This window comes from Marmota flaviventris, chromosome 1 (assembly GCF_047511675.1).
Source record: "Marmota flaviventris isolate mMarFla1 chromosome 1, mMarFla1.hap1, whole genome shotgun sequence".
NCBI classification, from domain to species: Eukaryota; Metazoa; Chordata; class Mammalia; order Rodentia; family Sciuridae; genus Marmota; species Marmota flaviventris.
The window spans coordinates 177,122,282-177,149,109 of record NC_092498.1 but is presented as its reverse complement, the minus strand read 5'-3'; the positions used below and the strand labels follow the sequence as shown (position 1 = coordinate 177,149,109).

General features: G+C 40.5%; 1 long non-coding RNA gene across 5 annotated transcripts; it reads right to left on the bottom strand.

The window, feature by feature from the left end:
* Positions 1 to 49: 49 nt before the first annotated feature.
* Positions 50 to 26,818, bottom strand: LOC139707700 (uncharacterized). Of its 5 annotated transcripts, none has more exons than XR_011709160.1 (6): positions 26,735 to 26,818; positions 19,033 to 19,129; positions 13,603 to 13,661; positions 13,446 to 13,515; positions 10,301 to 10,719; positions 50 to 740 (listed from the first exon to the last, which is right to left on the bottom strand). It is a non-coding gene; the product is annotated as an uncharacterized lncRNA (long non-coding RNA). The 5 variants fall into 5 exon arrangements; XR_011709156.1 differs by having other exon boundaries at positions 13,643 to 13,661; XR_011709159.1 differs by lacking the exon at positions 50 to 740 and adding an exon at positions 6,643 to 10,201 and having other exon boundaries at positions 13,643 to 13,661.
* Positions 26,819 to 26,828: the final 10 nt, after the last annotated feature.

The window sequence follows — 26,828 nt, the reverse complement described above, 5'->3', positions numbered from 1 at the left end:
AACCTAACACTTCATCTATCTCTTTTACAATAAGAAAACCAGAAACCATGTGCTTTTCCAAGATTTGGTTTCATGAAAGCTTTTATTATTCACCATATTCCACAATGATTACATCTTTTATTCACAACTTCTAAATTTATTGCAACTTCTTTTCTTATAGTTGTAACAGTCCATAGAATGTGACTGGATTTAAAAAGTGATCCTGATCACCTATACAGCACTGTTTAGGGAAATATGGCCAAGTTAAGCATCTGTAGGAACAAAAGTTTGTATCAAAGTTACATTGCAATTTACATGCCATGTAAACTATTAACATCCATCCTTCCTTCCTTCCTAACTCAACCACTGAGCCACATCCCCAGCCCTTTTTTGTATTTAATTTAGAGATAGGATATCTTTGAGTTGCTTAGGGTCTCACTAAGTTGCCCAGGCTGGCTTTGAGCTCACCATCCTCCTGCTCAGTCTCCAGAGCTGCTGCTGGGATTACAGATGTGCCATGCCGAGCAACATCCATTATTTCTTTTTATCTTCCTGACATGCAAAGCCATGAAAGCAGATGAGAAAATTCTATGTTCATGGTGAGAATGAGACTGGACTCCTGGCTTCTAGTCCATCCCTCCCACTACCTGTTGAAGAACTTTGGCAATTTATTGGTCAAATCTTTGGAGTCTTCAATGTAGGAGAAATAGAAATGCCAAGGTAGCACTCCTGAGGGAGATTCAGAACAGGACAGGGGTCACCTGAAGGAAAAAAAAACCCTTAAGCAACTCAAGGAAAAAGAGTTTACCTTTAATAATAAGGTGATTTGAGCAACAAACAGAAGCAAGATGATATATTCAAAGAGCTGAGAGAAAGTACCTTGATACAGAATGGCCTTGTTCACCTCCCATATAAACCTCCTGCAAATAGAGGGTACTGCTTCTAATAAAACAACTTGAGTTAATTTGAAATAATAAGCTATCACCTAAAGGACAGATAGTATATAATGTTGACTTCCAGTACTAATACTTACCCCAATTAAATCAAAGGGGAATCTGTAAATTATAGATATTGAAGTTATAACCTGTTACTCCCACTTTAAGGCTGGTGAAACTGGCCTGTGGATGTTTAAAACCAAAAACTTTGGAGACCAAAGACAAGGATGTAAAAGGACCAAGGAAAAAGCAGCCAACATTTTGTCCCTTACCCTCTAAAGTTGGCCAGGATCCAGAGAATGACAGGACCCCTCTCTGGGCCCTGAAACTCTGGTGAGTCACCCAATCTGCCAATCAGGGAGATTGAGAGGACCCTAGAGAACAGGAAGCCAACCAGTGCACATTCTGCAAAGAGAATCATTGGAGAGGGAAAAGTCCTCCCTGATGCTTCCAAGAGAAGCTATGTATGGTCAGCAAGACCCAGACCCATCCTGGCAGATAGCACCACTGGTAAAAGAAAGCTGAAGGAGCCAAGAAGCTTCACATATGTCCCAAAGAGTTATGCCTGAGGAATCTCAACTGACTCTTAAGAGTAGATAGGAACAAGATCAGTTTTGACCAACTTGGTCTTAAATACCCAGCAGGAGAGTATAACCTAAGCACAGTCCTTAAGATGTATACTTTTCAGCCCTACCAAAAATAAGTAAAGCTGGAGGCAATAAATCTTCCAGGGGAATGATATCGTATCAGGGGAATAGGGTCCCTCTCTGCTGCTGGCAAATTGGGCACTCAGCAGTGGCTGTAGCCAGATCAGTCTTGGTGAGTGGAAGTCCATGCTGCTGAGCCCAGGTGTAACCACCATCTCCGCCACCATGACCACTTTGTTCATGAGCCCACTGGGCAATGACAGGGGTAGCTAAGGAAAGAGGTTGACTGCTATCTACAGATCAGGTCATCCTATGTACCTGATTATATTAAAGTCCTCCTCTGCTGAGAAACCTTTTGGTGGACATTTACATGAGACACAGATATCTTCACATCCTTTGCCTGTTCAGAAAGGTCTATCCACATACCTCTTCCCAAAATGTCCTTGTCACCAATTTTCCAATTATATTCTTTCTAGGTTCCTGACCAGCCAGCCAAACCATTGTCTAGGGGCCATGAATCAGTATATAGTTGCACATCTGGCCAATTTTCCTTCCAGCCAAAATGCACAACCAGATTCGCTACCCAAAGTTCTGTCCATTATGAAGATTTCCCTTCACCACCATCCTTCAGGGTTGTTCCAGAGAGGGGAAGTAGTGCTGCAGTATACCCCATAAAGCCACAGGTTTATGCTGAGGGACATAAGGCACTGCAGGAGTAGGAACTGTGGGCAATTGGGCCACTTCTTCATGCAACCTACTTGTACCTTTGGGTCTGGCATACCCAATCATGTGTGTACCACTTCCACTTGATGATACAGTGCTGCTGTGTACATTCAACTTTATGACATGGTGAATCCAGTAACACCTAGTTCATGATGGGCACCTCAGGTCATGTAGTAACATGGTGGCCCATGGTCAAGTGTTCAATTTCCACTATGACCCAGTAGCAGGCCAAGAGCTGTTTCTCAAAGGGAGAGTAGATGTCTGAAGATGATGTCAGGGCCTTGCTCCCAAAATCCCTAAGGCCTCCTCTGTGATTCACCTAGGGAAGCCTGCCAAAGGCTCCAGAAAGCATCCCTATCTGCCACTGACAACTCAAGTAACATTGGGTCTGCCAGATCATATGGCCCAAGTGGCAGAGCTGCCTGCATAGCAGCCTGGAACTGTTGCTGAGCCTTTTCCTGTTCTGGACCCCACTCAAAACAAGAAGCCTTTCCAGTAATTCGGTAGATGGGCCAAAGTAACACACTCATGTGAGGAATGTGCTGCCCCCAAAATCCAAATAAGTCCACCAGGTGTTGTGCTTCTTTCTTATTTGTAGGAGGGGCCAGATGAAACAACTTATCCTTTACCTTAAAAGGGATATCTCAGCAGTCCCCATGCCACTGGACTCCTGGAAACTTTACTGAAGTTGAAGGCCCTTGAATTTTAGTGGGATTTATTTCCCATCCTCTGATACACAAATGCTCCACTAGCAATTTCAAAGTGGTTGCTACCTCTTGCTCAGTTGTTCCAATCAACATAATGTCATTGATATAATGCACCAATGTAATGTATTGTGAAAGAGGAAGGTGATCCAGATCTCTGCAAACTAAGCTGTGACACAGTGCTGGAGAGTTGACATACCCATCAGGAAGGACAGTGAAGGTATTCTGCTGGCCTTGCCAGCTGAAAGCAAATTGCTTCTGGTGGTCCTTATGTACAGGAACAAAGAAAAAAAGCATTTGCCAAATCAATAGCTGCATACCATATACCAGGAGATGCATTAATCTACTCAATCAAAGAAACCACACCTGTTACAACAGCAGCAAATTGGAGTCACCACCTGATTAAGCTTACAATAGTCAACCCTCATTCTCTGCTGCAGTCTGGCTGGGCACAATTCACGAGCCACTTGTCAAGCAGGAACGAACTTTATTTTTAGAACGCACGCTGCACCACACGAGCTCTCCAGGAATTTCCTGAGAGCCCAACTGCCACCACCAGCTCTTCTGGCGAGCACCTCAACCAGAACTCTTAGGTCCCCGCTTTTGAGGCAGATTGGCTGGGTCACATGGGTGGAGCCAAAAGAGTCCCCCAATGAGCAGCTCCGTGGTCTGAAAGGGCAGGGAAACAGCCCAATGAACATCACCGCAGAGGAGCCAATCATCTGGAAGTTTGCTGGGGCCGCTTCACTGCGGCTCTCAATATCTCCCCTTCTCTGTTTAATTAAACAACAAGCATGTGGCTTAGGGACTGTGCCTGTATTAGGTTGTCCAATACTACATATGGTCCTTACCCGTCATTGGATGAGCTGACCTCAAGGCATCAGCCTCCTGTCTTAGGTTGGTACCATTGCAATTGGATCTTACCCATCATTGACTACCGGTCCAGCGTACAGCCACACCTGTGGATAGGCCTTTGTACCAGTGGGGGGGGGGGGTGAGGTTCTTTGCCTCACCTCTGTTGGCCCCCAAATTTTAGCTGAATGACCATCACAAGCAGAAGGAAGAAGGATACAAAATGCCACGACACCAAGCCAATTGACGGCTCCTTTTGGAATAATTGTACCACCGATGACATCATCAGCCCAAATACCCCGGCACTACCACAAGTCACTGCACCAACAGATAGTTCACAATGCATACAAGTGATACATAGTCCAGGCAAGTTTTGCAAGCAGTTCAAAGCAGAGGAATCCATTAATAAGTCCATTTCCTCCCAAAGCAAATCATTTGTTGTGATAGCTATTGCAGAAGCTGTAGTTTGGTTTTATCTTTGTCTTCACTGGCACTGGGATGAAGATAGGAATTCTGGCAATGATGGCTAAAGAAAAAATTATGTAACATTCCAGCAGGCACTAAAAGAAAGCAATTTTCTGAACAATTTACATTATCCTGAACAGAATTATTAAATAAAATGAAAAGGAAAGATGAAAGTAAACAAACAGATCGGTTAACCTCCTTTTTTGTTCACATATTAAAACAATCCTCAACAGCTGTTTACCCAATTTAAATTAAACCATTTAAATCACGTGAATAAGAAAAAAATATTTGGATCCATTTTTTCATGAGCGCTCGTCATATCTGATATATGGACATACGCACATACAAACATACAACACAAAACACAAGTGTGCACATATAATATAATACATACAACAGAAAACATAATAGTAAAGGCCTTGTAACTTTTTACAGGTGAAATCTCCATTGCAATGTTTAAAAACTCCACAGTCAAAAAATAGAACTGATCAGCAAAACATTAACCTAGGTCTGTATGAGCTCAAAAAACAAAATAGAACTTCATGATGTGGGAAAGGGCAATAATAAAATAGATATTGAAAAAAGCATCCTGGTTAATCACTGTAGCAGATGTAAGAATAGCCAATCTGGAGCTCTGGATATCAGCTGTTATGAATTTGAGCCAAATCATCTTCTTTTTGGTCTGTAGAAATTGCTTTAGTTAGTCTCTCTGGAATCCAAATTGGCTGCTGTTCTCCCTGTGGAAACACACAAACAGACCCCCCCCCCCCCGACTCCAGACAATCACTGGGTCAGGACCTTTCCATTGTCCTGTTAGAATATCCTTCCAAAGTACCTTGGGCTTATGTACATTTTTTGGACACATATGCCTTTCCGCAGCACTAAGCCCTGATGAATCCAAATTTTAAAAGTTTAGAGTAAAAAGGGTTATTTTAAGTTTATCTTTGAGGGACATATACCCCTTCCCAATTCCCTCTTTTTGCTTTAATAAGTACATTTTAATAGTTTGATGAGCTCTTTCAACTATGCCTTGTGCCTGTGGATTGTATGGGATTCCTGTTATATGAGTAATGCCAAATGATGAGCAAAATTGTTTAAAAGAGGTAGAAGTATAACCAGGGGCATTATCTGTTTTTAACTGTTTTGGAACGCCCACAGTGGCAAAATTTTGTAAGCAATGAACTATAATATCTTTAGTTTTTTCTCTGGCATGAAGGGAGCCCATCAAAAATCCGGAAGAAGTATCAACTGTAACATGCAAATATTTTAATTTTCCAAATTCTGGCAAGTGTGTGATGTCCATCTGCCAAATATGGTTAGGTATCAGTCCTCTAGGATTGACTCCAAGATTAACTTGTGATAAAAAGGTCACACAATTTTGACATTATTTTATTATTTGTCTAGCTTGTTCCTTAGTTATTTTAAAACGCTTTTGTAAAGTATTAGCATTGACATGGAACCTTTTATGAAAATTTGTAGCTTCTTCTAGTGTAGAGAAAATATGTATGTCACATGTAGTTTTATCTGCTAAATCATTGCCCAAACTAAGGGCTCCAGGCAATCCTGTATGTGCCCTGATATGTCCTATAAAGAATGGATCTTTTCTGTCCCAGATTAGACTTTGTATAGTGGAAAGCAAAGAGAAAACAGTAGAGGAAGGGGAAATCCTACCCGCATCTTCAAGGGATACTATAGCATTAACTATATACTGACTATCGGAAAATAAATTAAATACAGAATCTTTAAACATCACAAAAGCTTGTAATACTGCATTAAGCTCTACCTTTTGAGCTGATTGTTTGGGTACTAAAAATGTAAAAGTTTTATCAGGGGTAACTACTGCTGCTATACCATTATTTGACCCATCAGTGAATATATTTGGAGCATTCATGATAGGTGTTTTTCTTGTCATTTTTGGAAAACCACAGGATGTGAAGGCCAAAAAGACAACAAAGGATTAGATGGTAAGTGGTTATCAGATGAAACATTAGATTTGCACATGATTATTGCCCAAGTATTTAACTCATTAGCTAATTCATCAATTTGATCCATAGTATATGGAGTAATAATTTTATTGGGAGAAATTCCAAACACTCCCTTTGCTGCTTTTATTCCTTTGAGTATTAATTGTCCTACAGCCTCAGGATACCTAGTAAGAATAGTGTTAGGAGAATAAGATAAATGTATCCATAATAATGGACCTTCTTGCCAAAATACTCCTGTAGGAATATTTTTTGTTGGTAGTACAATAAATAATAAAGGCAAACTTATATCAATTCTATCCAAATGCATATTTTCCATATATGTTTCAATGATTTTTAATGCCTTTCTTGCTTCAGGCATTAACATGCGGGGGGGAATTTGGATCTGATGGACCCTTTAGGATATCAAATAAAGGTCCCAACTCTCCTGTTGGTATGCCTAGATAAGGCCTTATCCAATTTATGTCTCCTAATAACTTTTGAAAGTGGTTAAGTGATTTAAGTTGATCTACTCGTATTTGAATTTTTGGTGGATGGACCATGGTTGAGGATAATAGAACTCCTAAATAATTAATTGGAAAATTTAATTGTACTTTATCTATTGCTATCTCTAGATTATATTTTTTAATAAGTTTGTAAGTGTGGCATAACATTCTAGCAATGTGTTTTTATCTTTGTGTGCTAATAATACATCATTCATATAGTGAAATATTTGTAGTTCAGGATTTTGATTTCTAAGTGGCTGGATTGCTTTGTTAACAAAAATTTGACATATAGTTGGGCTGTTAGCCATCCCTTGAGGGAGTACTTTACATTCATATCTCTGATCAGGACCTTCATGATTCAGTGCAGGGATAGTAAATGCAAAACGTGGGTTATCCTCAGGTTGAATTGGAATTGAAAAAAAAAACAACCTTTAATATCTATAACTAAAACATACCAAGTTTTTGGCAAAGCAGACAATTGGGGAATCTCCAATTGAGCAGGTCCCATAATAACCATCTTATTATTAATGGCTCTTAAATCTTGCAATAATCTCCATTTACCAGATTTCTTTTTAATGACAAAAATGGGAGTATTATGGGGAGATACAGAAGGTTGTATATGTCCCTCTGCTAATTGTTGTTTGACCAGGTCATGGGCTGCTTGTATCTTTTCTTTAGTCAGGGGCCACTAATTTCCAAAATTATTTGGAAATTAGAAAAACCCATACTGGTTTTTCTGATTTCCAAATAATTTTTATTGTCTCAGTGACCCCTCCTGAAAACCCAATCCATGTCTATCTATTTCTTGATCTATTTGTATTGGTGCCACTATACTTTGTCCTTTTTCTTCCAATCCTTTTCCTTTCCTAAAACCTTGTCTAGCCATAATAGTGGACGCATTTGAATTGATGTTATTTGTTAATGTTAGTCCTAATTGATCTAGGACATCTCGTCCCCATAAATTTATAGGAAGATGATCCAATACATATGGCTGTATAGTTCCTTCACATCCTTCAGGATCCTTCCAATCTAATACCATTGCACTTCTATGGGGATTAGTTGCCATTCCTAGGCCTCGAAGTGTTTGAGTGGCTCGTTGTAATGGCCAATGTTTTGGCCATTCTTGACGAGAGATGATGCTAAGGTCTGCACTTGTATCCAGTAGCCCATTAAATTCATGTCCTTGAATATTTAGTTTTAGCATGGGGCAAGAATCTAAATTTAAAGAAAGCATAGCCCAATCTACACCTGTGGAGCCTAATCCCCTGGAACCTCTTTCTACAGTACGACTGGAAAATTTATCATGTAGGCTGGGTATTATTAGTAACTGTGATATTCTGTCTCCTGGTGAAATTACTGATATACCCTTTGGAGAACTGGCTATAATTTTTATTTCACCTTCATAATCGGGATCAATTACCCCAGGACTTATCATAAGTCCTTTTAGAGTAGAAGAACTGCGTCCCAATAATAAGCCTACTGTTCCTTGGGGAAGAGGCCCTTTTACCCCTGTGGGAATGATTTGAACTCCCATCTCTGGAGTTAGTACTGCTCTGGCGGAGGCGCAGATGTCCAATCCTGCGCTTCCTCTGGTTTGTCTAGTGAGGGTCCAGTGAGGGATCTAATGGATAATGTGTCCTGGGTACTACCCTGATGGTGTTGCTGGGTTCCTCCAGTGCCCCGTATATTTGTGGTCGTGGGCCCCGGAGCATTGGGCCCCCCTGTTCGTTTTTTGGCAATGGAGCCCAATGCCTTTCTCCACAATATTGTGGGTAAACACCTGGTCCTTGTCCGTTTTTTGATAACAGAGTACCCTCTATAGTGATTTGAGAACGGCATTCATTAGCCCAATGTCTCCCTCTATGGCATCGTGGGCAAATACCCGGTATTCTACCCCTTTGATACCTAGTTTTGTTAAACCCTCCTCCTATGGGGCAATTCCTTTTAAAATGTCCTGTTTGTTCACAATTGTAGTATGTTTTTTGCCTGACATCTAAAGCCTGTTGTACTGCAGCTGCCAAGACTTGCCCTGGTTCATTAATGTCTCTACATAATTTAATATATGTGTTTAAATCTTTATGTTTCCCTGGTCTAATGGCCTCTTTGCACCATCAATTTGCTTGCTCAAAGGCTAGCTGTTTAATTAATGGCATTGCTTGTTCTGTATCCCCAAAAACTCTGGTAGCTATTTGAATAAGCCTATCTACAAATTCAGCATAAGGTTCATTAGCTCCTTGTATTACCTTAGATAACTGACCTTGTAAATCTCCATGTCCTTGTAAAGTCTTCCATGCCCTAACCGCATCTGCAGCAATTTGTGAGTATATGGCAGGATCATATCCAATTTGTTGCTGCTGACCCTCATAAGGTCCCTTTCCTAACAACATATCTAGATTTCTCTGAGGATAACTGGCTGCTGCATTTCGTCTAGCCGTCTCCTTGCAAAATTCCTCATTGGCAACCTTCCAATACAGGTATTGTCCTCCAATTAACACAGCTTTACACATACTAGTCCAATCTGCTGGCGTCATGTTCAAGTTGGTAATGGATTCGACCATGCTTACAGTGAAGGGTGCTTGAGGACCATAGGTTGTTACAGCCTCTTTTAGCTGCTTCACTGTTTTGAAATCTAAAGCATGGTGAATTCACTGCCCTCCTGTGTGCTCAAATACAGGGCATGCTAATCTTTGAGGTCCTGTCTCAGGATCCCATCTATCAACTACAGGGGTTGAGGGCCACTCAGCATATGTTGTCTCCATAGGTGGAGCTATTGGTCGGACACTTACGCCCTCTGGTGATAGAAAGGTGTTAGTAGCTGCCTCCTGTTTTAACTTTTCCCCTGATAGCTTTTTCTGCTCTAAACTTTCTTCGCCTTTCTGACTATCTCGAGAGGCCTCCTCTTTTTCCTGATCTAATATGTCTTCTACCATAATCTGCACTGAAAGCTTTGGACTAGGCAAACAAAGTCGTATCATCATCCACAATGTCAATGTGCCAACTGGCAGAGTTCCTGGGTTTTCCTTTTCTATCCTTTTAAAATCTTCACCATGATGGTTCCATTGTGATATATTTAATAACCCCTCTTTAATGAACCATGGGCTACACCTTTGTATCGTCTTATCGTTTGCCCTAACTGTTCTTGATTTTACTGAGATGCCTCCTTCTTCTAACAATTTACTTAACATTTTTTCAGTTTTTTACTAATTTTTAATTCCATATTTCCGACGAAGATACCCCTCACTAAGATAATGCAAAAGAAAACCAAGACAAAATGAAACAAAAATGGAATAAAAATTCATTATATCAGCCTTTCTATCCTCCTGAAATGTCCATCCATCCTTTCTCCCTATCTGTTCCTCAGACGCAAATAGTTTTTCCTCAGATGTGAGCAGTTTTTCTTCCATCTCACCCATCTCCAGGGACAGGCAACTTAAAACAAAAGCAAAACAAAATGAAAGAAGAATCTTTAAATGGTTACCCATCCTCTCACACTGCCCTCAGGAGCGAGCAGTTTACCTTATCACTTACCCTCAGTCGTTCCCCGTATGGGCCACCAAATGCCGCAGTCTGGCTGGGCACAAATCAGGAGCCACTTGTCAAGCAGGAACGAACTTTATTTTTAGAACGCACCCTGCACCACGCAAGCTCTCCAGGAATTCCCCAAGAGCCCAACTGCCACCACCAGCTCTTCTGGCGAGCACCTCAACTGGAACTCTTAGGTCCCCGCTCTTGAGGCAGATTGGCTGGGTCGCATGGGCGGAGCCAAAAGAGTCCCCCAATAAGCAGCTCCGTGGTCTGAAAAGGTGGGGAAACAGCCCAATGAGCATCACCGCAGAGGAGCCAATCAGCTGGAAGTTTGCTGGGGCCGCAGTGAGCCAATCAGCTGGAAGTTTGCTGGGGCCGCTTGGGCTGTGGCTCTCAACAATTCTCCAAGACCCATCTGTATTCTGCACAGGCCAAATAGGAGAGTTAAATAGGGATGCTGTGGAATCACCACCCCTGTATCCTTCAAGTCCCTGATGGTGGTACTAATCTCTACAAATCCCTCCAGAAATGTGGTATTGCTTTTCACTCACTATTTTCCCAGGTATAGGCAACTCCAGAGGCTTCCATTTAGCCATTCCCACAATAATAGCCCTCACTCGAGAAGTTAGGAGAACCAATGTGGGAGTTTTGCCAGAGTTCTAAGTAAATCTATCCCAACTATATATTCCAGGATTGGGGAAATAACTTCAAGATGAGTTTGGGGGCCCACTGGACCCAAACTTCATTGATCATCTGACTTTCATAAGCCCCTACGTTTACTGGAAGGCCACATGATGTTTCAGGCCTTCCAGAATCAATGTCAATTCAGAGCCTATGTCTAATAGTCCCCAAAAGGTCTGATCATTGCCTTTTCCCCAATGCAGTTACCCTGGTAAAAGGCCTTAGGTCCCTTTGGGGAAGGATGGGAGAAAGATTAACAGCAAAGATTTTTGGTACTGTACCAGGGTCCTTCCTCAAGGGGACCTGGCCTCCTCTTCATTCAAGGGGTTTGGGATTTGTACGTTGACTCAAATCTGGGAAGTGGTTGAGGGGCCATGATTCTCTACTGCTATGATCCAGGGCAGACTTTTGTACATTTGGAATTTTTCTGCTTATAAGTCAATTAAGAATTTGGTGGATTTCCCATCTATTTCCTTCTAGAAACACCAGAACATTTTGTTGATTTCTTCCCCTTTGCTGTCCACTATGGTAACTATGGCCACCCTGTCTTTGGTGATTGAGGGCTGCCACTTGGCCCCTTCCTCCCTGAGATCCAATTATTCCCATTGTATTTGAGTTTCCCAATTAATTGACTGCAGCTCCCACAGCAACGTCTGGCATGCAAAGAAGAGCAAAAACAAAAGCTCTTCAAGGATGCTGGCGCTCCACTCACAAATGTGTTTCTTATAGTTTTGGTAAAGGGCACATCATCTGGACGCTCCCAGTATAGAGAAGAAAGTCTTACAAGACAGATTCATTCCAGCATTCCAATCTCTCTGAGCCTCTGAACTCCTTCATCAACAATAAACCAAGGGATGTCAGGCATTTCCAGCTCATTCATAGTAGGTCATCTTTGGATCCACACTTCAGCCAATCAAACAAACTATTGGTAACTTTTTTAACACTGTGAGCTATTACATTAAATCTAGAATTTCTGCTTAATAGGCCAATATCAATAAATTCAGCCTGATTTAATTTTATGTTCCTTCCACCATTATCCCACACCCTTAAATTCCATTCCCACACATGTTCCACAGACCTCTGCTTTTTATATATTTATTTTAGTTGTGGTTGGCACAATATCTTTATTTACTTATTTATTTTTTATATGGTGCAGAGGATTGAACCCAGGGCCTCACATGTGCTAGGTGAGCACTCTACTGCTGAGCCACAACCCCAGCCCCCAGACCTCTGATTTTATGAATTAGAAAACTGAAGAATGCTGGAATGAATCTGTCATGTAAGACCTTCAGAGAGCAGTGTACCTCCTTGTGGGCCACACTCTGTACCTCACCTCTAGGGGCCTGCTTAGATTTGGATCTAGTTATAGCCTGGAGGCAAAAGTGAGTGGTGAGGCTGGATCCGGAGGAGTATCAACATTTTCAGCTGAGTAACTTAATCACAGAAGGCTGTTACTGTTTCCATAGGCAACACAGGATTTATTCCCTCCAAGGGAGGTGAAGAAGCCAAAGCCACAGAGGGTGGGAGTAGGGATACCTCAGTCATGGTTAAGGGTGAGGACTTGACAACTTCTGGCAGAATAAACTCATCAGAATATGGTAGTTCTGGGGCTATGGTTGTGGTTCAGCTACATAGCACATGCCTCACACAGGTCAGGCACTGGGTTCAATCCTCAGCACCACATATAAATAAATAAAATAAAGGTATTATGTCCACCTACAACTAAAAAAAATTATTTAAAAAAAGAATATGAGAGTCTCAATGTCCCCAGCCCCTTCAGGCGCTTCCCATACTCGTGGCCATCCCAATATACAGTATCCTGTTCTCCAAGAAGTGCCCTCACTTTAACCTGAGACACCTTTCCAGGCTGAGAGTTAAACTTTCATCTTAATTCAGCCAATTTCAGGATGAGGGTTTATGTTTGGTTTTCAGCTACCTCAGCCCTAGAACTGTAAGAAAGAAGATTTATCTTCAGAGCACTTAGCAGCTTTCGAATCAGTTATGCACATCTGCAGTTGAGAAACTGAATTTCTGAGCTCATCATTCTCCTTTGTTACTTTGTCCAGTAAAGGCCAGAAGCAACCAACCAACATCATCATATTTCTTAGTTTTCCAGAACTGTTCAAATGTATCATTTATAGAGTTGCTAAACTCCTTGCTTTTTACAAGTGGGCAAATTGGAAGCATCAAATGTATTTACTTTATGAATCTCTTTAAACAGTTCATACCATGGATTATCAGTGGTCTCCATAGTACCAGTAGGAGAGACTTTAGCAACTTCAGGCCTAACCAATTTAGACAGCCAACTCCAGAAACCACAAAACCAACTAAGGAAATTCATCCTTTCAGTTCTGTTACTCTAGAACCTCTCTGGTACCAATTTCTGTTTCAGTCAGCTTTCTCACTGTTGTGACTAAAAGACCAACCAGAGGGGCTAGGGATGTGGCTCAAGTGGTAGCGCACTTGCCTGGCATGCATGCAGCTGGGTTTCGATCCTCAGCACCACATACAAACAAAGATGTTGTGTCCGCTGAAAACTAAAAAATAAATATTAAAAAAACCTTAAAAAAAAAAAGACCAACCAGAATAACTGTAGAAGAGGAAAAGTTTATTTGAGGGCTCACGGTTTCAGAGGTCTCAGTTCAGAGAAGTCCAGCACTTTACCTTGGGGTTCCAGGTGAGGCTGAAGATGACAGAAGAATGTGGGAAGCGGTCCACATGATGATCAGGAAGCAGAGATAGAGATCTCCATTAGATACAAATATATACCCCAAAGCCACGCCCCCCATGCCCACCTCCCCCAGCCATACCCCACCTGCCTTAAGTTACCACTCAATTAATCCCATCAGGTGATTAATTCACTGATTGCATTAAGATTTATGTAACCCAATCATTTCTTCTCTGAACCTTCTTGCATTGTCTCACATGTGAGCTTTTGGGGGATACCACACATCCAAACCGTAACAAATGGCAAGAGGGAAAAAAAGAGCAGGGGAAGGAGGGGAGAAGATGGGGAAGGAGAAATGAAGTGTCATCTGTCAGAGCTCAGATAGCAAAAAAAAAAAAATAAGGCAAATATGGAAGCGGCACACATGAATCATATTATACTGTAAATAAAATGAAAGGGGTTCAGGAATTAGAAAAGTGAGCAACATGAATGTGAATAAAGAATTATAGAGAGAATGATAGGAGAGGACAGGTAACTGACCTCCATCATATATATAGTGGGATAATCGGTACAAGAAGGAGGAAACAATGTGTACTGGCCACACTGTGAGGACTCCTCCTATCAACCTTTCCTTGAGTACAGGTAAAAACTGCTTTGCTTTTAGCTAATGAGTATGGTAAAGGTGAAGGGATTTCACATGTGTAATTAAAAGTCTCAAGTCAGTTAATTTTGTTAATCAAAAGAGATTATCCAAGTAGACCTGGTTAAAAGCCGGGTCTGACTAATGTTCCTCCAAGCCAAAGATCTGCATCCCAACTCAACCACTTGTCTGTCATAGGCAGCCCAGCCTCCTCACAGTGTGTGGCCCATCTCCAGAACTCTCATCTGCAATTGGGAAAGGCTTCATACCCGGTGAACAAACAGCTCCTCATTTTCCCCTCCCCAACAGTTCTTGCTCATTGCCATTCTGTTTTCCATTTCTAAATGGATGGGGGGTTGGTGCTAATGTGGAAGCATATAATATCCATCCTTTTATGACAAGCTTCCTTCATTCAGCTGAGTGTGATGGTGCATATCTGTAATCCCAGCTCCTCAGGGACTGAGGCAAGCAGATTGTAAGTTTGAGATCAACCTTAGCAAATTTGTGAGACCCTGACTCAAAATTTAAAAAATAAAAAATTAGGGCTAAGGTTGTAGCTCAGTGGTAGAGCACTTGGCTCACACACGTGAGGCCCTGGGTTCACACCTCAGCACCATGTAAAAATAAATAAATAAAAATAAAGATATTGTGTCCATCTACAACTAAAAAAAAATCTAAATAAATAAATATTAAAAATTAAATTACAAAATAAAAAGATCTACTCAGCAGTGGAATACCTTGGGTTCAATTCCCAAATAAAATAAAACAGGGGGCTTGGTTGTGGTTTAGTGGCAGAGGGCTTGCCTAGCACATGAAGCACTGGGTTCTATCCTTAGTACTGCATAAAAATAAATGAAACGAATACATGCTGTCCGTCTACATCTACAAAATTTTTAAAATCTTAAAAAACAGGATATCATAAAATAAAATCATAATTTCCTAGAAAAATTATTTTACCAAAACTTCAGATAAAAGAGAAAACCAAACCAAGCCAAGAATCACAGAAGAAATACTTAACAAACTAATATTCCTTCTCATTCTTCACCTTCTAAACAGGCTCAGATAGGTTCTACAGGAATTCTTCTAACCTCAAAGGAACAAATAATGCTGATGATACTTAATGTGTCCCAGAATATAGTAAGAGAAGAAATGATAAAATTCTGATAACAAAACCTGACAGGTGGGAGCTCGAGGACTTCAGGTGAGACCTGAGTCCTCCTCTCTTTCTGCCTCATTGTCCTTAGCACGTGTCTTCATCTTCAGGGTCACCTCGTAGTAGCAAGATGACTATATAACTCCAGTTACCCTGCCGTGCAGAGGTGGAAGGGTATCTGCTAGCTCCATCAGCCTTCCACAAAGCCCTGCCTGGTGACCTTCATTTAAATTGATTTGATCCATGCAGAGACCCAAGACTACCTCTAGCTTCAGGGAGGGTTGAGGCAGGTAAACCCCCATCTTGAACAAAATTATGCTTTGCCAAATGTAATACAGGAGGCCTAATTAAATTTGAATTTCATATAAACAAGTATGTTAGAACATACTAAAAATTATCACTATTAATCCGAAATTCAAATTTAACTGGGAATTTGGGTATACTAGTTTTCTGATTTTGTTTGGTTGAATCTGACAACCTTACCCAGAAGTGACCAAGTAAGAATAACCCTGACTCTTATGGTCATTGCTTCCTTATTTTTAAAAAAATATCTTTGTTGTGGGCAGAGTGGCACATGCTATAATTCCAGTGACTCAGGAGGCTGAGGCAGAAGGATCATGAATGAGGCGCAACTCAGTGAGACTCTGTCTCTAAATAAAATACAAAATATGGCTGGGGAAGTGGTTCAGTGGTCAAGTGCTCCTGAGTTCAATCCCTGGTACCAAAAAAAGGACATCTTTGTCACCCAATATGTATCCCTCGATATTATTGTTTTATAGTCTTGCCCATTAAAAAAATTAATATTTCTTTTGTGTTTTAATCTATAGATTTCCATCCCTTCTATTTCCTTAAAACTAATACAAGAGACAAGATGTTTTCAAAAGAATAAAGCAGAGGAACTACCTATTTCCAACATCAAGACATTTTCAAAATAAACAAGATAGGTGAGGATAGTTTTACATATGGAAAGTACATCAATAGATAAATACATATGTATTCTTTATTTTTTTATAGAAACTAGATAGATAACATTATGTTTCATTGGAATAAGAATATACTATATTATCATTTTTATTATATACTTTAAGTATATTACTATACTTAAAAAAAATGAATGAACTATATTATAAAAGGTGCTTGGATAACTGATAAACTGACTATTACAAAAATGGCCAAAAATTCATCCCCTCTCAGTCTCCATGATTCCTTATCCATATATAAGGAATCATGGAGACTGAGATTTTATATATATATATATATATATATATATATATATATATATATATATATATATATCTTTAGTTATAGATGGACATAATACCTTTATTTTATTTATTTTTATGTGGTGCTGAGGATCGAACCCAGTGCCTCACATGTGCTAGGCAAGTGCTCTACCACAGAGCTACGACTCCAGCTCCTTCTCATATAATTTTAATGCCTTAACTCTGAGTCTGAGATCAGTCATGAAACTGCCATGGCTAATGGGATGCTACCACACATGACATACAGACTCTTACACAATGGGGCTTGTTCCTTTTTGCATTCTGCTGACATCATATGAACAAATCCAGGTAGCTGGATGATGAGGGATACATGGCAGATATGACAGATGCCCAGGAGGACAACCTCCCAGTTAATCAACCCCTAGTAGCAGAGCGATTTACAGGCAACTTCCCACAGACCCAGAAGTGAGCCAGCTGAGCCCAGCCTCACAGGAATGTAAGTTATATAAATGGTAGTTGTTTTAAGCCCCTAAGTTTTGGATAGTCAGTTAGCCAGCAAATCTAATTGATAGAGATATTATACTGGAATCCTACCTCCCATAATATAAAAAAAAAAAAATTTCAGGTAGACTATAGACTTAAGTATGAAAAATAGTGGCTCAGTGATAGAGTGCTTACCTTGCATGTGTGAGGCCCTTGGTTTGATACCTTTATTAATTAAATAAAGGTATCGTGTCCCTCTACAACTAAAAAAAAAATTTTTAATAAATAAATGAATATGAAAAATAAAATTTAAAACTTTTTGATACAGAAAAAGACTTCATAACCTCAGGTGAGAGGGTTTTCTTAAAATACAAAGAATTTAAAACAGAAAGGAAATTGTCACATGTAGCTACAAAAAACACATCTCAAAAATAACTGTAAACAAAAATTTAAAAGAATTAGTATTCTGAATATATAAATAACATCCATAAATCAATAAGAAAACAAATAATTTAATAAATAAATGGGCAAAAAATAGAGAAAATTCACAGATGAAGAAGACTGCAGGACTGGACTATGGCTCAGTGGTAGAGTGCTTGCCTCACACGGATGAGGCACTGGGTTCAAACCTCAGCAACACATAAAAACAGATAAATAAAATAAAGGTGTTATGTCAACTAAAAAAATTAAAAACAAAAATACAAAAAGAGGACTGCATACTAGAAATTAGAAAGAAACCATTTCACATCCATCAGAGTGGCAAAATAAAGTTTCCAACAGAGGACACACAAAAAGGGGAGTTCTCATACACAGTCTGCAGGAGTGATACTAAAAGCTTGGTCCTTGTTCCAAGTGCTGATTCAAAAACTAGGACAAGGTTTTGAGAAAAATGAAAGAGAAGTGCAGAAGACTCAGGTCTCAAAGCCTGTGATTCTAACTGCCAAGAGGAACACAGTACTTTTAAAAGAGGAACACAGGGGCAGGGATCCAAATATTATCAGTAGACATAATTAATTAAAGTCCAGCTGGTGTCCTTGAGAGAGCCCTTGCTCCAGTTCCCATATTTGGTTTCTTTATTCTTGGGAGCATTGAAAGACATGATAGATTTCCCTGGGACAGGAAAATGTTTGTCTTGACAATTTCCCCTATTGTTAGGGAGAAGGAGTAAGAAAGAAGGGGGAAAAAATGCCAGTTTTGAATAAGTGACCTGAGCAAGGTTTATATAAGCAGCAAGGTTTATACTCAAAGCCTACAGTGGACCCCATTATAGAAAGTATAAATTTGGAATCCAACTGGGCATTTTCTAGTAAAATTGATAATGAGCTTCCACCTAGATATCTATACATAGAAATTCTCATACACACAATAGGGAAACATGCTAGGACGTTCAGAGCACACTGGTTATATACTAAAAAGTTAAAGAGGATCTAAATATCTGTTACGGCTTGAGCATGTTCCCCAAAATGCATGAGTTGGAACCTTAATTCCTCACTGCAGCAGTGCTGGGAGGTGGGGCTCAGCAGGAAGTGTCTGCTCATAGGAGCAGAGCCCCCATGAATGGATTCATCCTTTTCTCTCATGAGTGGGTTCACAATCTCAGGGGTTCTGCCCTCTTTCCTTTTTTCCTCACATATCTGCTTTTTCTGTCATGAGGCCCTCATCAGAAGCCAAGCAGATGCTAGCACCATACTCTTACAATTTCTAGCCTCAAGAACCATGAGGCAAAATAAACCTCTTTCCTTTATAAATTATCCAGTCTCAGTTATTCAATTACAACAACAGAAGATGGATTAAGATAATGTCCATCACCTTAAATATGGATAATGTGGGAATTATAAACATCAAATTCAAGACAGTGGTTAATCTGCTGGGCCCAGTGGCACATACCTGTAATCCCAGTAGCTCAAGAGGCTGAGACCAGAGGATTGGAAGTTTGAGGCCAGCCTCAGCAACTTTTTGAGGCCCCAAGCAACTTGGTGAGATCCTGTCTCAAAAAATAAAAAAAAAAAAGGGCTGGGGATGCAGCTCCTGGGTTTAATCCCCAGCACCCCCCATCAAAAAAAAAAAAAAAAGAGAGAGAGAGAGAGAGAGAGAGAGATAGCTATTAACTCTACGGGATAGAGAAGGAGATGCAATGGGGGAAGAACACACCAGAGACTTATTGTATTTGTAATGCTGTATTTCTTAAGCTAGGTGCTGTGTATAGATGTATTAATCTCTGTTCCTTTCATTTGTCTAAAAGATGTCATAAATGTTAAATGTATGAAACAACAAATCACAGCTAAGCTCCAAAAAGAAACTCAAACTTTACGATGAAAAGACAAGTTTCTGGGCATAAATTCTTAACCATGAAGATGTCTTTCACCTGGCATTGTACCCTTTCACCTCCACACCCTAGGAATCACTCAGAGTCTGCCCTAGGGTTGAGTCTTGTTTTGCTGACACAGAGAATAGATGAAAAGCAAAACAATGCAATAAGGTACAATATTTTTTCAGGACTGAACCCAGGGCCTCACACATGCTAGGCAAGTGCTCTACCACTGTACACCCCCACCCCTTTTTTATTTTACTTTGAGACAGGGTCTGGCTAAGTTGCCCAGGATGGCCTTGAACTTATGATCCTCCTGCCTCAACATCCCCAGTAGCTGGGATTACAGGTGTGCACTACCATGCCCAGTAAAAAGGTACAATTTTAAAAATTGAAGAAAGGGGCTATAATGCATGCTAATGGCTAAACAGATGAAACAGAAAATATTTCAATACTGGTGATGCTGGTACCACATTTCATATGTGGCAGCTGTCCCCCTACCCTAAGGGCCATTCCCAAGTATGGAGTTCCATCACAAAAAGAGAAAATACTGTATCACAATTTTTTATTATTATTGTATTATTATTATTATTATTAGTAGTAGTAGTAGTAGTAGTAGTACTAGGGATTAAACCAAGGGGTGCTTCACCACTGAGCCATATCCCCAGCCTGTTTTTATTTTTATTTTTAAATTTTGAGACAGTCTCACTTAGTTGCTTAGGGCTCACTAAATTGCTGAGGCTGACTTTGAACTTGGGATCCTCCTGCATCAGCTTCCTGAATCACTAGGATTACAGGTATGCATCACCACACCTGTCTATATCATGATTTCTATGCCATTTGATATGAATCTCTTATGTCCTCACAACACAACATACAATTGCTGCCATTTCTGGCACACTTCACACAAAATAAATGTCCTTGTCAGTGACGTTTACTGCTGATGTCAAACTATGCCAAATGTATAGTTGAGGGTGCAGCTCAGTGGTAGAACACTCGCCTGGCATGTGCAAAGCCCTGGGTTCCCTCCCTGCCACCTAAAGGGGGAAAAATTTTGCTTAAAAAACAAAAATACTTAATGGATGAAGCAAAACTAAAACAGGGAAACAACATTCCTCCCATCTTATTCCCATAATGCTCCCTATTCCAGTCCTAGGTTTCACTGGTATTAAAATACAGAGCAAGGGTTGGGGCTGTAGCTCAGTGGTAGAGCACTAGCCTAGCGCATGTGGGGCCCTAGGTTTGATCCTCACCACCAAATAAAAAGAAATAAATAAAATAAAGGTGCTCTACCGCTGAGCCATAACCCCAGCCCCAGAGTTTCTTTCTTGTTGCTGGCTTTTGTTTTAAAGATATTCTACAACTAAAAAATATTTTTACAAAATTCAGAGCAGGGCTGGGCATGTGGCTCAATCGGTAGCGCGCTTGCCTGGCATGCGCAGGGCTCTGGGTTTGATCCTCAGCACCACATAAAAATAAAATAAAGATGTTGTGTCCACTGAAAACTAAAAAATAAATATTAAAAAATTATCTCTCTCTCTCAAAAAAAAAAAAAAATGCAGAGCAAAGGTTAAGGGCTTGTCAGTGTAAGCCAGGGGCAAAAATCCAACATTTCTCTAGGTTAGAGGGCACTGGGAAAAACTCTCAGTGCCTGTCACCCTGTAACAGGCATTGGGAGTTCTTATGATCCAGTTATTGTCCACTGTCACTGATGGCTCCATTATAAAGTTGCTTTTCACCCGTTTTGCTTCAAGACTATCCCTGAGCTTTCGTACTTTGCAGTCCATTAATGAGAAGAAAACAAAATCAATTAAACCTGTTTTATTCAAAGAACCATTTTATTGCATTATTTTATGTCCTGCTTTGTCTCTTTTTTTTTAATTTTTTTAATTATTATTATTTTAGTTTAGTTTTTTTAGTTTTTCAGCAGACACAACATCTTTGTATGTGGTGCTGAGGATCGAACCCGGGCCGCACGCATGCCAGGCGAGCGCGCTACCACTTGAGCCACATCCCCAGCCCGCTTTGTCTCTTTTGACATGTTTCCTACATCACATTTCCTGCTGTATAGTTTTAAGTGTTACTTTTTTAATATTTATTTTTTAGGTGTAGTTGGACACAATACCTTTATTTTATTTATTTATTTTTATGTGATGTTGATGATCGAACCCAGTGCCTTACACATGCTAGGCAAACACTCTACCACTGAGCTATGACCCCAGCCCTAAGTGTTATTTTAAAATACAGTGTGCCTCACATATTTTCTTTTTTTTAATTATTTATTTTTTAGTTGTAGTTGGACACAATACCTTTGTTTTATTCATTTTTATGTGGTGCTGAGGATCGATCCCAGCACTGCTAGGCAAGTGCTCTACCGCTGAGCCATAACCCCAGCCCCAGAGTTTCTTTCTTGTTGCTGACTTTTGTTTTTAAGATAATCCGTTTCAATTTTTTCATATTTCAGCCAACTTCATTTTCAGCCATTTTATAATGTCATCACAAATAACCCTGATTCATTTCTTCATTTGATAACCATACACTTCCCTTTAAAATATATTTTTTTTTAATTTTTGGTACTGGGGCTTGAACCTAGAGGCACTTAAGCACTGAGCCACATCGCCAGCACATTGGCAGTATTTGCATACTTCATTTTTATTTTTTTATTTTGAGATAGGGTCTCACTAAGTTGTGGACACTGGCCTCAAACTTATAATCCTCCTGCCCCAGGCTCCTGAGTCACTGGGATTACAGGCATGCACTACCAAGCCAGGCACAGTTCACATCTTGATAAAAGATTGTTTGTGAGGACATTTCCCATAAGTTCATCTAGTGTTATGCTTTAAAATAATCACAAGGATTCTTAGTGGAGTTTACTCAAATTAAGATGTATTATCATAATTTGTGGGTCTAAGCAGTTACTGCTTATAGAAGCTGCAGTCTTCTGATAGTATATTTTCTCTAGACACTGTATTTACTATTCTTACTAAATTACCTGGGGCCTAGATCTTGTCTCCACCCAGATGAAAGAGAGTTGTCAAATAGCTCCTTTCCTTAACTTGAAATCTATAACCCCAAATAATTAACATGCAGGTTTGGATGACTGGCTCTGCTTTTTGGAGAGGATGTTATCAATAACAGCCTTTTCTTTAGGAGAAAAAAAGGTTAGTCTTATTCCTTCTTTAAAAAATAAATAAGTCAACAAAAACAAATAAAAAACCCATGCCTATTGCCAACAAAAGTAATAAAGAACATGGTCAATGCTTATGAAGTCCATTCAAAGGGCCTTGGATAAATTCCAGATCCTAGGATCTTTTAACTACAATTGTATTGAAAAGGAGTTGCTCCTTGGTCCTGTTAATCCTGGGGGGTAGGATTCACCACTCCTGCTGAATCATCATAGGCCAGTGAACAGTGGATGGCTGCACCCTGAACTGAACTGAAAGAGGTAAAAGTAAAAGCAAGAACTATCTCAATGACTTTTCTCTTTGCTAACTGGCAGTATATAGCCAGGTAAGGAATTCTCCTTTTACAAAACCACTTAATTTGAATCCTAGGGAATTGTTTCAACTCAGAGTTCAGTTTCCATTGCACTTCATAGAGTATTTCTGTTAGTGATTCTTTTGACAGGAAAGCAGACACAAGATCCCATGAATTGACAATCATCTATACAGCTTGTGCTGCCAATGTGAAACAAGTTTGGTCTTGAACCTGTAAGTCCAAATTAATCAACAGTACTGCGGCAGAGAAAAATAGGAACTTTAGCAGCTTAAGAGCTGACAGGCTGTGGTTTTGCACACTGACACACAACAGCTCTGCTTATTGACATTTAACCATAGAGGCTTGCAGTGTCTAACCGATACCTGTAAAAGATAACTGCAGTAGCAGAAGCAGGAAACAAAGCAATGGGGACAGAACAATCCCCCTTTAGGCTTAGTGCAGTAAAGGTCTTTAAGTTGTATGAGCTAAGATTCCCTAGGCTGTTGACAAGCTTGCATCCATGTAAGGAATATAGAATGCACCCTCCAATAGAACTGCACCAACTCCCTTGCCTTGAGGTACTCAAACTTGCTTATGTATAAAAGTAAAAGCTTTGTGGTACTCAGGACTCAGACTTTGGAAATTATCCCTCTGGGCCACAGCAACACTAATAAAGTATTGCTTCCAGATCTTTTGTGTCCTGACCCTCATTCCCTGCTATAGTATTACTTGGTAATAGTTAGGAAATCAGACATTTAATTATAAACTCCTGCCTTCAGCATTAGTATAGAGGTAATCGTTCTCACCAAATCAAAATCAGGTAGCTGCTTCAACACACACACACACACACACACAGAGCTGCTGTTGTAGCTCAGTGGTAGAGCACTTGCCTAGCTCATGTGAGGCACTGAGTTCAATCCTCAGCAACACATAAAAACTAAATTAATAAAATAAAGTTACTGTGTCTATCTACACCTTAAAAATTAAAAAACAAACACACACAAACAAGTACCTAATTTGTCCCAAGAAGCTGATTCACAATGATATACCTAGCCTAATTCTCTCTTTAGATCAGAAGCCAGCTTGTCACAAGTTATGAAGGATTCATTTCTGTTTTCTGTAAAAATATTAGGATGTCTGTATGGCCTGGCCATTAGTTAATGTTGTAAAGCTGATTGGAATGCCTGCCCCTGCCCTGAACTCACCCATGCCCGGTTTTCCCTGACCAGATAACAACCCTTTCCTAAACCTTAGTGACGCCTCATAAATTCTGGCCTTCCCTGGCCGGATAACAACCCTCTATGAGTCTCTAAGACCTCCATAAATTCTGATGTTGGGGCCAGCAAAAATGTGAACTTGTGTTATGCTCCTCAGAGTTTTGTTATCTGTAACCCCCCTTTGTGTAACTTTTTGGGCTATAAAACTGGGCTGCAAGGAAGCTTGCCCGCTGTCCTTGGCTCCCACGATTTTGATGGGAAAGACAGCCCGGCCGGTAGAAATAATAAGCTTGCTTTAATTTGATTTTAATTGGAGTCAGTGGTCTTTTCTTGCGTCGTGGTCTAACAACAAGTCCTGGGGTAGGACCAAGCAACCATGTTTTCAAAAAAGGTTTCTAAGTGATTCTGATGCACAGAGAGTTGAAATTGTCATGCAATGCTGATATAAACAATTGTACATGATGGAGGGGAATGGGGTTCATGTATCTCAGAGGCAGGATAACCTGTGCCAACGATTATTCAAAGTACAGAAAAATATTTTGCATCTTTCTGGAATGTCAATTTTGCTTGAGAGATAAGCAGTTTAAAATATTTTTATTTTGGGTAGAAGTTATGTAGGTGTACATAACTGTCAAAACTCATTTGACTTTTGATAGTTTTACATTTGTGTTTATTAGATTTTAATAAGTATCATTTATATGTCAAAAATCACATTCTACTCTGGAGTAGAATGCAAAGTTTGCATTTACTCTTTAGATGAACTCTAGAGACTTAAAAAAATCTCCCTCTTAGATGGGCCCCTTATACAGGGTGGCAACCATTTAATTTTCCTCTGCTTAGGGTTGGGAGAAGAGTTTTTGAAAGGAAAAAGTTTTTGAAAGAAAAGTTTTTGAAAGAGGGGAAGGCTTTTTGAAAGGGCCTGAACTACACTTTGAAAATCTCTAGATTTAGAAATCCTTTCACTTCAGTGCTTCTCGTTCGTTTCACTGACCTGACTTGTCCCCCACTCATATTGGCTCTTTGCCCTCTATCACTGACGTTTTTGTTTAACAATATTACAAAATCTCAAAAAAATTGAATTCCACTTTTTGATATAATTGGAGACTTTGTTTGTTGGGGTTTCTTTAACTTTTAAGTGACCTTAATTTTTTAAGCTTTTTAAGCTTTTTTTTTTTAACTTTTTAGATTAGCTATTTTTATGTTTATTGATACTGAGGAAGCAATCTAATAACTGAGACAGCCTCAGAAATTGCACACCGAAACATCTTTCCCACTGTAGTGTTTTGAAAGGCTATGGGGATCAGAGACTGAGAAACTGATGTGATTCCATTTTTGAGAAACCAGCCTCTACCTCAGAGCAAAGCCTGTCTAAGGAAGGGGGTGTGGCCCTTGTCCTTGGAAAACCCCACAGAGCACTCCTAAGCACATACCCACCCTGCTGAGTTGTTTGTCTGCAAATAACAGGAGAGATCTGTGGTGCCAGAGGTCCCAGACTCAGTTAGGCTAGGTGAGGACCCATAGCAACCCCCTAGCAACCACCAATCAGCATGAGACAGGGAAAATACCTGGGATGCCAAATGACCCTCCCCTTAGTTTATGGTGGTTGATAACATGTCAGGAAACCATGTAATTCAGCAGTACTCCCCTCGTGGCTTAAACCAATCAGTTCGAAAGAATCCTCCTCTTGTACTAACCAATTACCCCTGACGAACTTGTTTGTGCCAGTGAATGTGCTAATCAATGTTAAGAGTTGTTGTTTGATTTTCCCGTGGTGTGTGATAATTTGCTAAGAGATGCTATGATGTATGTAAAGTCCCTGCCTTCCCCCAAAGAGTGTATAAAACTGCTGCAAACCCTGGGCTTGGGGGCCTCTCAGTGTCACCAGTTGCTGTGTGCGCAGAGGACAGAGCTAGCTCACAATAAACGCCTCTTTGCTGCTTACATGATCTTGGACTCTGGTGGTCTTTTTGTGGTCTTTTGGGGGTCCCGAACTCGAGCATATCAAGACTGGTTGTAGGTAGGGACTTGCCTAAAAATTGTGAAAAGCTGCATTTTCTGAATTGGAAACACAGTATTGGAGAGTAATGGGTCAGCAGCAAGGGTTGAATTTCTCCTATCCCAAGGGCCAAAGAGTGGGTAGCCGACAAGAGTAGAGTCTGAAGAGTAGAGTCAGGGCCTCAGGGCTTTGGGCTAGTTACTTTCTCTCCTCATGGAATCCCAGCGTCACCTACGAAACTGGGATAGAGTATATTTCTGCTTGCGGATTTAAGTAACGTGAATTACTATGATTTATGGAGTGCAATGGCACAAGCTATGAAGCCAGAGGATTTAGCAGCAAGACAACACGACCCACAGACCACTTCTCTGTTAGACGTGCTCCAGCCACTTGAGTTCCCGCAAGCTCTGCGCAGGCCTCAAACCCCTAGAACAGCCCAGGTGGGTCCGGGAGCTGGCTTGCGCCACGCCCCCTTCTCGGGGAAGCCCGGCCCTCCTTCCGCCCCACGTGCGCTTGCGCTACCGGTGCAGAAGCGTGTCAGGACAGTGGAGCGGGGTGTAGGCGAGAAGCTCCCGAGTTACGGCTTCTTACCTTCTCAGGATAGGCCGAGGCCTCCTAGTAGTCTTGCCTCCTTCTCACACCCTTACGCCGGGAAGAGGGCGGTTCATATCACACCTCGCCTGGA